Genomic DNA, 13,285 nt, shown 5'->3' on the forward strand with positions numbered 1-13,285 from the left:
GCATGTCCAACAGCTCTGGGTTTGACATAGCTTTGTATGTTAGGCAGAAATCACCTCTGAGTAGGCGATATGCGATGGAGTAAAGCTGGAGTTTTTTGAGACTGTCTGTGTAGGGCATCTGTTTGAGGTCGGTAATCCTCTTTGTGAGGTATTTCTGCGGCCTTTCCAGTTGTAGATGTCTTGTGATGTACATACCAAAAGGGGCATTGTACTCTATAATGGGTCTAATGAGTGATGAGTAGAGGGGAACAATGACCTATTTTTTTCTGGATGAGAAACCTTTTGTGATGAGGTGTGCCACGTAGAAGGATTTCCTGACTACTGTGGTGATGTGATTATCAAAGGAGAGACTACTGTCTACCTGTGTCCCAAGGTCTCTTATTACACTTTTGGTGTTAAGTGTACTACCGCCTATGATGTAGTTCATGGCTACAGAGTTTTTACCAAAGGGGATGACAATGCACTTTTTGGAATTGAGCTTGAGGCCATGGCTTTGACACCAGGCATCTGTCTCAGTGAGGCCCTTTTGTAGGATGTCCACATCGTTAGGAGTTTCGATTATGGCTCCTAGTTTGCAGTCATCTGTGAACTTCATTAGCCAAAGATCTTCTGTGTTAGCCTGTACTTCAGAGAAGTAGTTATCAAACAGGAGCGGACCCAGGACAGAACCTTGTGGTACTCCACTTGTCACTGGTCTGAAGTCGGATTTGGAGTCTACTACTTTCACAGTGTGAGTTTTGTCAGAGAGCCAGTTGGCAACCCATCTTGTGACATAGGGATTTATACCTAGGTTAGTGAGTTTATCTATAATTCCAGAGTGGGGGATAGTGTTGAAAGCCTTGGCAAGATCTAGATAGGCTGTGTGAACCACCTTACCCTTGTCTATGACTTTGGTGACTGCTTCAAAGAAGTCTATCAGGTTTAGGAGACATGATCTGCCTTTTACAAACCCAAACTGGGTGGGGTCCAGAGATTGGAAATTACCAATGTCTTTGTTTATAAGTTCCGTGATGATACATTCCATGGCCTTGCAGACCAGGCTCGTCAGGCTAATGGGGCAGAAATTCCCAGGGTACGTGGTGGCTCCCCCCTTGTGGTGTGGGATAAGATAACCGTCGCTGTGCACCATTCAGCAGGCACAAAGCCTGTGGTGAGGCTATGATTGAACATGGTACTTAGGTGGTTTGTTCTGTAGTTCATGTAGAACGCAGCCTGGGATGTTGTCTGGTCCCATGGATGCTGTGTTCTTGGCTTTGGAGAGTGTGGTTTTTACCTGTGCAGCCGTGATTACAGGAACTTTGCATTCTTGTATATTTAGTGCCATTGTGCTATAACTCAGAGCAGATCTGAGTGTTGCCATTGAGATTCTTGACATAGCTATAGAATGCTTTGTGGATGTCTTTAGAATCAGTGGCAATTTTGTTTTCATAACTAGCTTTGGAGGATTTTATCAGGGATCGCAGCTTCTTACTGAGACTGACCAGGGAGCTCCTCCACTCATGGGATTTTACTCTCTTTTGCAGCAGTTTCTTCCTTCTGTTGTACAGTTTGTTTATGGCAGGGGACCACCAGATTGGCTTCCTTTTTTGGAGGATAGCATCTTGGTTCTGTTTGGGATAGCACGATCCATGCACTCATGTAAGTGCTTATAAAATGCAATTTTGTAGGATTCAGTAGTCATATCTGTATTGTCCATCTGCATGGGTGTCATGAAGTTCACCACTTCTGTCTTAAGAAGCATGAAGTTGGCTTTGGAGAAATTTTTTACCATGGTTTCCTTAATGGGGGCTGGGGGCAGGATGTGCATATCTAAAGTAATTAGCTTATGGTCGGATCAGACCAATGAGGCGTTGACTTCAGGTGTGGAACACCAGTCACTCATGTTGGTAATGACTAGATCTAGGATATTGTTGCCTCTGATGGGGGTGTGGATAAGTTGATCCAGGGCATTGGAGTTTATGAATTCCAGAAAGCTTGGGCGAAGGAGTTGGTACATGATTAGTTTTCCCAGTTAATGGTGGGGTAGTTGAAATCACCCATTATTAGGGTGTTTGTTTGAACCCTAATATTTTCCAGTACGTCAGAAAAAGAGGAGTGGGAATCCTGGGGCATGGTGGGGGATCTGTCACAAGCTACAATTTGGATTGCAGTTTTGCCCAGAGTTAGTTGCACTTGGATAACCTCGGCTGCATTATGCTGAGCAACTAGCCTGTTGGTGTGGATATCCTTAATGAATATGGACACACCTCCACCTTTGGTGTTCCGGTCCAGGTTACATGGCCGAAAAGTGTGGTATGAGTTACAGCCTGGTAGTGCAGGGGTGATCTCTGGAGCCTTGAACCAGGTCTCAGTCACTGCACCGATATCAATGTTCTCCATTTTAAGGAGTGCCCCGAGTGAGTGCATTTTGAGATTTAGACTTCTAGCATTGAGTAGCATCACCCTCAGTTTTTGCTTGCCTGTTCCCTGTTACTCTGGTGAATTTGGCATTTGAACCTTGCCTAAAAAGGCATTATAGGGGCGGAAAGAACCTTAGCCAATATCCAGATTCCCAGGGGTGACAGGTGCAGGCCATCTCTGGCAAAGCATCATGGTCTGTTGACCATGCCATCCCAGGTAGACAGATACTGGATCCCTTTAGAATGACACCAGAAGCTTAGCCAATTGTTGAAGTCAGTCATTTTGTCCTTGTACTGCGGTATCATTCTGGGTGATGGCAGAATGCTACTCAGGGCTAGGGTCATACCTGCCTGGGCTACAAGATTGGAGAGCTCTTCCATGTCTCTTTTCATATAGTCCAGGGAGGTACGTCTCAGGTTGTTCACACCAACATGGACAATGACAGAGTCATATTTGTACTTGTTGTGCAGTGACCTGAGTGCGTGGGTTATGTGGCGGATCCTGGCACCCGACAGGCAGCTGACAGTAACCTTCTCCTTGTTTAGCCTGGTGAGTGGGATATCAGTGTGCCTGACTATAGATTCACCTATGACTAGTGTGTTTGGTACGTGTTTTGCCTTATGGGCTGTGGTTGAGTGGCACACTGTGTCTGTGGGCTATGTGTCACTTGGGTTGTGTTGGGGGGTGTAGGTTGCTTGCATTTCTGCTTTGGAGGTCTCTGTTGCATGAGCAGATTATTATTGAGAGCCTCCGTGAATGTTTTTGTGTTTCTATGTGTGGATTTTGGTGGTATAGATTTAGTGAGACTATGTGATGAGTTTGGTGAGGTGCAAGTGTTTACCTTCTCCTCTTGACTGTCAAGTTCAGTCTTGGTTGGAGAGAGCTTTACCTCCAGTTTGGCTAGATAAGTGCATCTCTCACAGGTTGTAGTGTTGGGTGGTAGGAGGAGAGGGTTGTCTGTGTACATGAGGCAATTTCTACATTGCCCCAAGATGCCCAGATTCATCAGATAGACAGGAGAGAACACTAGGAGCTGACCCTTGGACATGCCTGAATAAAAAACTATTTTCCTCTAGATAAGTGAGGAAAGTGAGTACAAGAGCTGTTTTTCTCTAAGCAAGTGAGGAAAGTAAGTACCAAAACTGTTTTCCTCTAGGTAATGAGGAAGGTTGAGTGCTGTAGTAATTAGTTGGTTATTTAGTGCTTACAACAAGTTCTGAACAAGTGCTGATCACGAATAAGCAAATTCAAGTGCTAAACCTAAGAATCTGTATCTGGACTAAACTAGTTACAGGAAAGGGGGGAAACAAGTGCGACTGCAGGCTTTTAAATCAGAAAGTTGAGAGAGATGGAAAAACTGCCCAAATGACCAATAACTAAAATTTCTGGGCCAGAACCACTCCTTATGTGGTAGATAGGTTACCTAGTGCTTACCACTCCCACTGATAAGCTAGAAGGCTTCCCTCCAACAAAGAAAGCTTGGGGGGCTCAGAAGCTTCCATACAGTCCTGGGTACAGCAAATCTGAATCTGGACTACACTAGTCACAGGAAAGGTAGGAAACAGGCTTAGATTTTTTTTTTATATACAGAAATGTAGCTAAAACAGCAGTAAAAACAATTCAAATGCAGTGCAAGCTAGCACACAGAGTATGTAGCAATGTTAGACCAAACAGTTTAAAAAAATGCAATTAAATTAAAAATGACTAAAAACAAGTGCAGAAGGAGTCTATTAGGTAGAATGAGGTAAAGAGATGGGACTGGGGGGAGTGTCTCAGATCAAATCTACAGTGGAGGTGGGCAACTGCAAAAGCCTCCATATTTAAACAACAAGACAGGAATAGGGAGGATGGGTAGGGGAAAACCAACACCTTCAGCAGAGATCTGAAAAACTATACAGTGAAGCAAAAATAACAGTGCACAACTCTGAAGTCAGCCAGCAATGATATAAAATGAGTCAAGCAACAATTAACAGTACACAACTCTGAAGTGCCAGAAAAATATACTTAGCTCTGTATATCTCCAGATAGTTTGAAGAGCACTCTGTCAGGACACAGGAAGGCTCCAGCAATGATAAGTTTATTTTCTTATTTTCCCCCCGATCCCATTTGCGCGCTGCTGCGCTTTGCTTAAACAGCCGAGATCAGCGAAAAAAAAATGAAAGTTGTTTTATTCATTCTTTTTATTGTTTGCAATGCCAATGGCCTTATACTTGGCCATTGGCATGCTTACTCAGTGATATATATCCTTTATTTGGAGCTGTCATAGCTCCGTTTTTGATTTTGCAGAAATGTACTCGGTTACTAACCGAGTACATTTCTGCAGATAGCACTAGTCTTGTACAGACTATTGCAAGCTTCCTGAATTACAAAATCACCTCATTTGCATTGCTTTCTCCTGAAAATGAGGTGATTTGCATACCAGGGCTTAGTCCGTGCAGGATTTCTCGTGCATGCCCCTGCAGGCTGTTCCTGGATCGCATGGCAGACATATTGCCTGCATGGGCTCCTGCACTCATCTTGCACGCTGTGCAAGCTTTTGAGAATCCGGGGGATTATGTGATGTGGTGTAGGTGAGCCAACACCTGTTGTGGTGTATAATCAAAAGTATATAATGGTGTAAAACAATGTATGCAGTCTTACCCTATTGTGTAACTATAGTATTTCATGTATGTAATCCTCCTTTCCAGTTGTTCGCAAGTCATAAATACAATGTCATCTGTATGCCAGCTGGTCCTGCTAGGGTAACCTATAGGAATCCAGCTGCATACAATAAGATGGTGCTGCGCTTATCAATACAGTAAACCTCCCCTCTGCTATGTTGCTCAGCATACAGAGCTGAGTGATAAATCACTGTTGCATTATAAAAGGGGAAAACAGTGCTTTCTCCTTATCAGAGCACCATGCATATAACACATGGTGTACTGTATGATGGCATATCATTTATAACCACAGATAATCCTTTGCATACTGGCATTATGTACCAAAGTCCATATCTATGAATCTCAGTACAGAACACTGGTATACTGGATATACTATTCAGAATGCACATACACATCAATGCACTATGTTTAGGAATGCCATGGTGAGTTACAAAAAATGCTTCCAGACTGATTAAGTACCTCAATATCTGCACTGTTAGTAATCCAGAAAAAAAAAGAAATCTAATAAAACAGAGGCAATATGTTACCGGCCATTATAAAAATAATAATAATAATAATAATAATAATAATAATAATAATAATAACAGCCAAGAAGAGACACTTCCCTTTTTATTAGTCTGTGTGAAGTTGAGTTACTCTAATGCTTTGCATGGGTACTTATAATGACAATTTGAAGCCAGCCTTTCTAAGAGAGTAAACCTGTGTATCTATAACATAATATGCATATGTTAAACTGAAATACTTGCAACAGCTTTTAGCATACACTTCCCTTTTTTCATTGCTGTGGGTGAACCTGAATTACTTTAGTTTGTCCAGAAATTTAAATTCCAGGAAATAATATGATTTGAACCTATGAAGAAGAATAAAGATATGCATCCAGCAATAGACTCAACATGTTATCAGCCAAGGTACTTATTGTTGGGGTGAGACATACTTTAAACAATGCTAGACTAAGAAACAAACAATAACAAAAGTGTTGTAGATTGGATACTTTATTAAATGTCCATTAAGCTCTTTCATTCCCTAAAACATCAGGACATCATCAGAACATTTAAAAATACATATGTTCATCCTTAAAGAGATAAAAACAGTATCACATGATCAAAAGCACCCAATCCCTTACCACCATTCATAAATATTAATGAATAATGACAAAGTTCTGATGTTTAATGGATCGATAGCACTTAAATGTTTAATAAAGTTCTTTGACTTGTCTGATCTACAACATTTTTGTTATTATTTGGCTCTTTTGTTTGCTATTACCTCACAAAATTATTTTCTTTATTGAATACTAGACTTAAGAAATAACTATTTTATGCATGAGAATGCATGTAAACTGCCAAGGTTAAAATATCCACATATTTGCATTTGTTATCAGGGCACATCACTACACATGGCAATATTCAGACTCAGCCAGAAAGCACTGTCTGATTAAATGAATTGATCAGAGTTACAAAATAGGCAAATGGAGGTTTATACAAAGCACTGAATCAAACACTGTTCAAATGCTTTTTAACTATAATCATAGCCATGGATATGTTCATAGCAACATTATACAGCTACAGGTAAGTTCCCTTGAAAACTCATTCAAGGGTCAAGAGCTTAAGAACCTAGTAATTTTAATAACAGTACCCAACCGAGTTGATATTATAGGAAATAATGGACTCTCTATGGGTACTGTGAGGCCTGACACTACAGGTAAGTAGTCTCACCACCCCTGAAAGATCAATTATTGCCCTATAAAACACACTCAAGAGGGCATTAGGGATTGCTGCATTTAGCAAACCAAGTCTGTTTTACTTTTTTTTTTTTTATTTTATTTTAAATGATGTTCTTACTTATTTGAAATTTTTAGAAAAAAGTACCAGACTCCGTGCTAATTTATAATGGAAAGTACATATTGCACACTTAGAAATGGTAAGATAATAGTGAATATGTATATCTTATGCCAACTTGCATGAGAGAATATGTGTATAGACTCCCTGTCCACATCAAGCAGAGTACCTCTTTACCCCTTTTTAAGCTCAACCTGGACAACTGGATGGGAAATAGAAAATACATCCCCTGGGATTCCACCCATGTCCCTGCTGGACAGGGGCATCGGTTGCTGATTTGTCTATACATGGGCTAAACTCTTGGATAGGCTTATAAGGGCCTCAGGGCCACTAGCGTAGTAACTTCCTATGATAATATACATATATGTGTGTGTATTAAATATATGTGTCCATGTGTATGTGGTGTGTGTGTGTGTGTGTGTGTGTGTGTGTGTGTGTGTGTGTGTGTGTGTGTGTGTGTGTGTGTGTGTGTGTGTGTGTGTGTGTGTATGTGTGTGTTTGTATCTATGTGTATATTTCTGGATGTATATCTTTGAGAGTTTGTGAATGTATATAGGTTCATAGATCCCTCAAACTATCAGTTAATATCCTGGGATGCAGTCAAACACAGGAAACCTTCAGACACTGGGTATCTGATACAACACCCTATTCAGGCATTGTACACAAAATCATGGAATTAAAGTCAAGACTAATGTAGCTTACTAAGCATGTATATAATTGCAATCTATGTATCTGTGTCTTTGAATTTGTCTGTATTTGTTTTTTAAACTAATTCCAGATTTTGTACGTTTTATTTTATCAAGCCAAACACATATTTTTGATTAGAACTATACAAGATGGAAAACACATATTGACAATTTAATGCTTATTCTGTATAATAAGAGCTATACTCAAACTATATTTTTTTGATTATAGCTGTGACATGGGCGGCCTTAGTTGAGATTTAACCTGTTGTTTTACACTTGATAGCAATGTAGAAGATCTGTAAAAAAAGGATCTGAAGTAGTTACTTCATTTGATCTGCAACCTGTGGGTGTCGGATCCGACCTCGGATCCGATCCGGCAGCTTTCCAAGCTCCAAGATCCGAGCTCCTAGCTCCTCCCCTACCCATAATCCCCTACTACCAACCACATTACCTCAGATCGTTTTTTGCCGCGGCTGAAGAAGCTTCCCTGTGAAGAGCTCCTGGCTGGGTGAGATCATTGCTGGTTTTAAACTAACTTTTTTCAATCAAAGTTGTCATTGTGTGTGTGTTAGTCCCTTTTTCTGCTTCTTGTGCTAGTTTTGGTCCCTTTTCTGTTAAATTAATTACTAGCTTATCTTCACTCCCCTCCCCCTCCTAGTGTTTGGGTGTGTGTGTGAATGATGTCTGAAGGGCCTAAGGCCGTTATTTCTAAATGCACTGAGTGTGGCCACAAGCTTTCTCCAGCTGATGGCCACACTCAGTGCGTTTTGTGCCTGTGGGGCAACCCATTTGTCAGAGGCCTGCCAGATCTGCGCGGCCTTTAACCCCCGGGCACTTCGGGATAGGAAGAACAAGCTGATCCTGGTGGGAAAGCTCCCCCAGGAGTCGGCTTCTTCTTCCTCTCCCGTTTGGGCTCCAGCTGCTTCGGCAGCTTCAGCGCCATCTATCCCCTTAGCTCTACCCGGGACTCAACCTCCCTCATCGGGTTTGAGCACTGGGGAACTAGTGCCTCTTCCCTTAGAGAGAAGAGGCACAAGGATAAGGAAGAACATAAGTCCCAAAAAAGGCGGGCCGAATCTCATCCTTCAGCTCCGCCAGCGAAACTGCTTAAGTCTCCCTCGAGGGTCTCCGGATCCCCCTCCTCTCGGCGCCGTTCGCCCTGTTTTTTGCCAGAGCCGGAGGAGGAGGATAGGTCTCCCTCAAGATTTTCGAGGCGGCCCTCCCGGCCCGCCTCTACTACTTCATCCAGGTCGACCCGAAGCATCTCCAAAGCAGATATGGATCGGATGATGCGTCTGTTCTTACAGACCCAAATGCAGATGGGGATGCTCTTGCCTCCCCCCCCTCTGGGGGGGAGTGCAGCCCCCATATTTGCCCTGATCACTCCTTCTCCGACTCGTTTTCAGGTCTCGGAGTCATCGGATCCAGGCCCTTTCGGACCCGGGGAATTGTCGGCGCCGATAGCTGTGGTCTCTTCGACGCTGACTATACCTTCGAGCTTGTCGGACCCGAGCTCTCGGGGCTGAGGGCTGAGCATCGGATCCGAGGGAGTTGCTGTGTCTTCGGCACTGTTGGCGTCGGAGCACACCTCTGCCTCAGCGCAGATGGCATCGGCTCCGACCCCGATCCCTTCCTCGGATCCGAGGAGATTGCTCTCAGATGCTGGCGAGAGTGGCTCTCCTTCGGCTTTTGAGGTAGTGGAGAGGGTACTGTCGAGGTCCTCCAGATCCCCGACCCGGGCTTCGGATCCACCCGTACCCCCACTGTATGAGGGTCTGTCTTCCATCATCCGTCCATCGGGACAGCCTGCCCAAGCCCTCCAGCTAGTTCCCGTGGAGGAACAACCCGTGGATGAGCCCTCTTAGGACAGTCCCACCGAGGAGGTCCCTCGGAAACATCAGTGCAAAAGGAGGCACCTGGACTCCCCCGAGTCTGTTACCACAGACACAGACTTAGATGATAAGGAGGGTTCCCCAAGGTCACCCCCTGAAGATGTCTCCTTTGGAGACATAATGGAAATGTTGCGTATCAGAGGGGGGTGGTCAGCCCAAAAGCCCTCCCTTGATGAGTCCGTGTTCCTGGAGGCCTTTGAGGCAGGCCCATCTACCTCCTGGGTGTCCCCTCCGGCCGACCCCCTGGTGGACTTAATTACCACCAGGGCTTGGAAGGAGCCCGACACCGTGGAGCCAATCCCTAGGCGCCCCAATAAAGTCCTCAGCCCACCCACAGAAAGACCGTCTTGGGCCAAAGGAACCCCCGTTGATGCTATGTTGGTGGCGGCAGCCACCAAGAAAGAACTTGCTCAGGAGAGTTCTTCGGTTCACCCGCCGGATAAGGAATCTCGAGCACTTGACCGGATTGGGAAACGGATGTTTGCTTCAGCAACCTTTTCCATAAGGGCGCTGAACTATATGGCACATACCATTAGGCTACAGCGAGACTTGATTAGAGAATATGCTGCAGCCCCCCCGGAGTCCATGTCGGTCCCAGACAAAAAGGTTTTTGAGACTCGAATGGCCACTCTAAAATCCATCTCCAATACATCTATGCGGCTTCTCTCCCATGCAATGGAGGGAGCCACTAGATTTAGCGGAGCCGGGGTCGTCTTTCGACGTCTCTCCTGGCTCCGTCTGTGCGACTTCATGGATCCCTTCAAGGCGTCCTTCGCGAACGCCCCTTTTGACGGTTCTGCCTTGTTTGGCAAAACTGTTCGCGACACGCTGGTCCAAAGCGAAAAGGACGGGAAGACGCTGTCTGCCATCGGAGTCCGCTTCTCTAATCCCCAAAGATCCTTCTCCAGGAATCAGAGGGGACAAAAGAAGCTGTGGTTCCATAAGTCTCAGCAATCCCATCCTGCTGCGGACCACTCGTCCTCTAGAGGCAGAGGAGGACAAGGTGGACGCCGGCCCAGAGGCAGAGGGGGGCCGTGTAATTTTGGGTCTAGAGAACCTTTCTCGGACAGACCCGCGCAACAGCCCTGAGGGCTTGCCCGACTGTCCCTCTCTGGAGGCAGTCGGGGGGCGGATGTCGGAGCACCTGTCAAACTGGGAGTCCCTTACAACAGATCGATGGGTGCTCCGGATCATATCCAGAGGTTACTCCATTCCATTCATAACCCTTCCCCCCAAACCCAGACATCTCCCCGATGTCCCACCCGATCAGAGGGAGGCAGCGGCTTTGGAGATTTCAAAGCTGCTAAGAAAAAGAGCCATCCAGCCCGGGTTATTACTCCAGGTTCTTTTTGGTGCCAAAGAAAACGGGGGACCTCAGACCCATCTTAGACCTTTCCGCCCTGAACCTGTTCATACCCAAGGAAAGTTCCGGATGGTCACTCTCCAATCAATTCTCCCCCTTCTGCTGGAGAATGATCGGATGTGCTCGTTAGACCTCAAGGATGCGTATTACCACATATTAATGGACAGATGATCCAGGAGGTTCCTCCGCTTCCGGCTCAGAGCCAGTCATTATCAATTCAGGGTTCTTCCATTCGGCCTCACCTCAGCCCCCGGAGTGTTCACCAAGGTCATGGCAGTGGTTGCAGCCCACCTGAGACTCCAGGGCATTCAGGTCTTCCCTTACCTAGACGACTGGCTCCTCACCGCGACCAGCAGGCATCAGCTCTGTGTGGCGAGAGATTATGCTCTGTCTCTGGCCCATAACCTAGGCATCTCAGTGAATGAGCAGAAATCCTGCCTGTGCCCCACTCAAGCCTTAGAATTCATAGGGGCCAGGTTAGATACACGAATCTCCAGAGTTGTTCTAACGTCAGTCAGGCTGAACAGCTTGTCATTTTAGGTGTTAGCCCTTCTTTGGAGCCCTGCTCCTCCGGTGGAGTTAGTCCTGAGGGCACTGGGGTCTATGTCAGCAGCGATCGGTCTCTCTCTTCATGCCCGTCTGTGAATGCGCATATTACAATGGACCCTTCAAGTCCAATGGTCCCTGTCAATCCGGCATTGTTCAGGCAGATCTGTTCAAGGCACGTGGACTTCCCTAGAGACCGCATTGCATATCAATGTCCTAGAGATGAGGGTGGTGCTTTTGGCGTTGCAAGCTCTCCATGACCTTCTTCCCCTAGGGACTATTGCAATCCAGACGGACAACATGTCAGTAGTCTGGTATATAAACAAACAAGGAGGGACCAGATCTTATCCCCTGTGTCGAGAAGCCATGAGAGTGTGGGAATGGGTGATTTCCACCAACCGCTTTTTGATAGCAACGCATATTCCGGGACGGTCCAACATATTAGCGGACAAGCTAAGTCGAGTGTTCCTCACTCCATACGAGTGGTCTCTGAATCCGTCTGTTGCGAAGCAGATCTTCCACAAATGGGGTCAGCCTCGCTGCGACCTTTTCGCTTCTCCTTTAAACACACAATGCAGTGAGTACTTTGCGATAGTTCCCCCCAGAGGGGAGACCCCCAGAGATGCTCTAGTCCATGCTTGGCCTCCCGGACTCCTTTATGCTTATCCCCCCTCCCACTTGTGATGAAATTCATCCAGAAAGCCTGTCAGTTGGGGAGCAGAGTTATCCTCATAGCCCCATTCTGGCCTCGACAGATCTGGTTCCCCTTTCTGCGGTCTCACAGTGTGGCCCTCCCATGGATTCTGGATCTCAGTCCAGACCTAATCTCGCACCCAGCGAGATGCCATACCCCAAACCTAGTCAATCTCAAACTTGCTGCTTGGTTGATCCAGTTCCATTAATGGCTAGGACTCCCAGTATCTCATCCCCCGTTAAGGCCATTCTGGTGGCGGCTCATAAACCATCTACCAGAAAACTTTACAACAGTAAATGGAAACATTTTTCCATCTGGGCCAAAGACAAAGAATTGGACCCATTTACTGTCCCTATTCCGACTATTCTGGACTTCCTTTCCCTGCTTTTTAGACAGGGAGCAAGTGCCTCCACAGTCAAGGTGCAGTTGGCGGCCATCTCCCATTTTCACGTGGGGGACGGCATAGGCTCCTTAGCATCTACAAAGTTGTGCAAAACCTTCTTAATAGGCGTTTTTCTTTTGAAACCACCTGTCAAGATTGTGGTTCCCCCGTGGGATCTCACTCTGGTCTTACAAGCCTTAACGAGACCACCTTTCGAGCCTGTGGCCACGGTTCCGTTGAAGTTCTTATCTTGGAAAATGGCTTTCTTGGTGGCTATTACTTCAGCCAAGAGGGTTTCAGAATTTCAAGCTCTGTGTATCAAACCTCCGTACCTTATCTTTCACAAAGATAGAGTGTCCCTCAGGACTAATCTGTCTTTCTTGCCTAAGGTGGCTACAGAATCAAATATTAATCAATCAATAAATCTTCCTGTATTTTTCCCAAATTTTCACAACAAAGGCGAATACACGTTGCACAAATTGGATGTACACAGACAACTGCGTTTTTACTTGCACAGGACTAGAGAGTTTCGCAAGTCGGACCAGTTGTTTGTTTCTTATGCAAAGACAGCCATGGGCAAGGCAGTTGCTAAAGTGACTGTAGCAAATTGGATCTGTCAGTGCATTATGCTGGGATACACTTCATCTGGGAAGCCAGCTCCGGTTGGCGTCCGTGCTCATTCCACAAGATCTGTAGCTACCTCAACAGCTTTTTGGTCTAGGGTTCCAGTAGATGATATTTGTTCAGCAGCTACCTGGTCCTCATCTCATACGTTCATTTCTCATTACAAACTGGATATGATTTCCAGGAGTAGGGCTTCTTTTGGC

This window comes from Protopterus annectens, chromosome 13.part0 (assembly GCF_019279795.1).
Source record: "Protopterus annectens isolate FY-2018-M chromosome 13.part0, PAN1.0, whole genome shotgun sequence".
Lineage (NCBI taxonomy): Eukaryota > Metazoa > Chordata > Ceratodontiformes > Protopteridae > Protopterus > Protopterus annectens.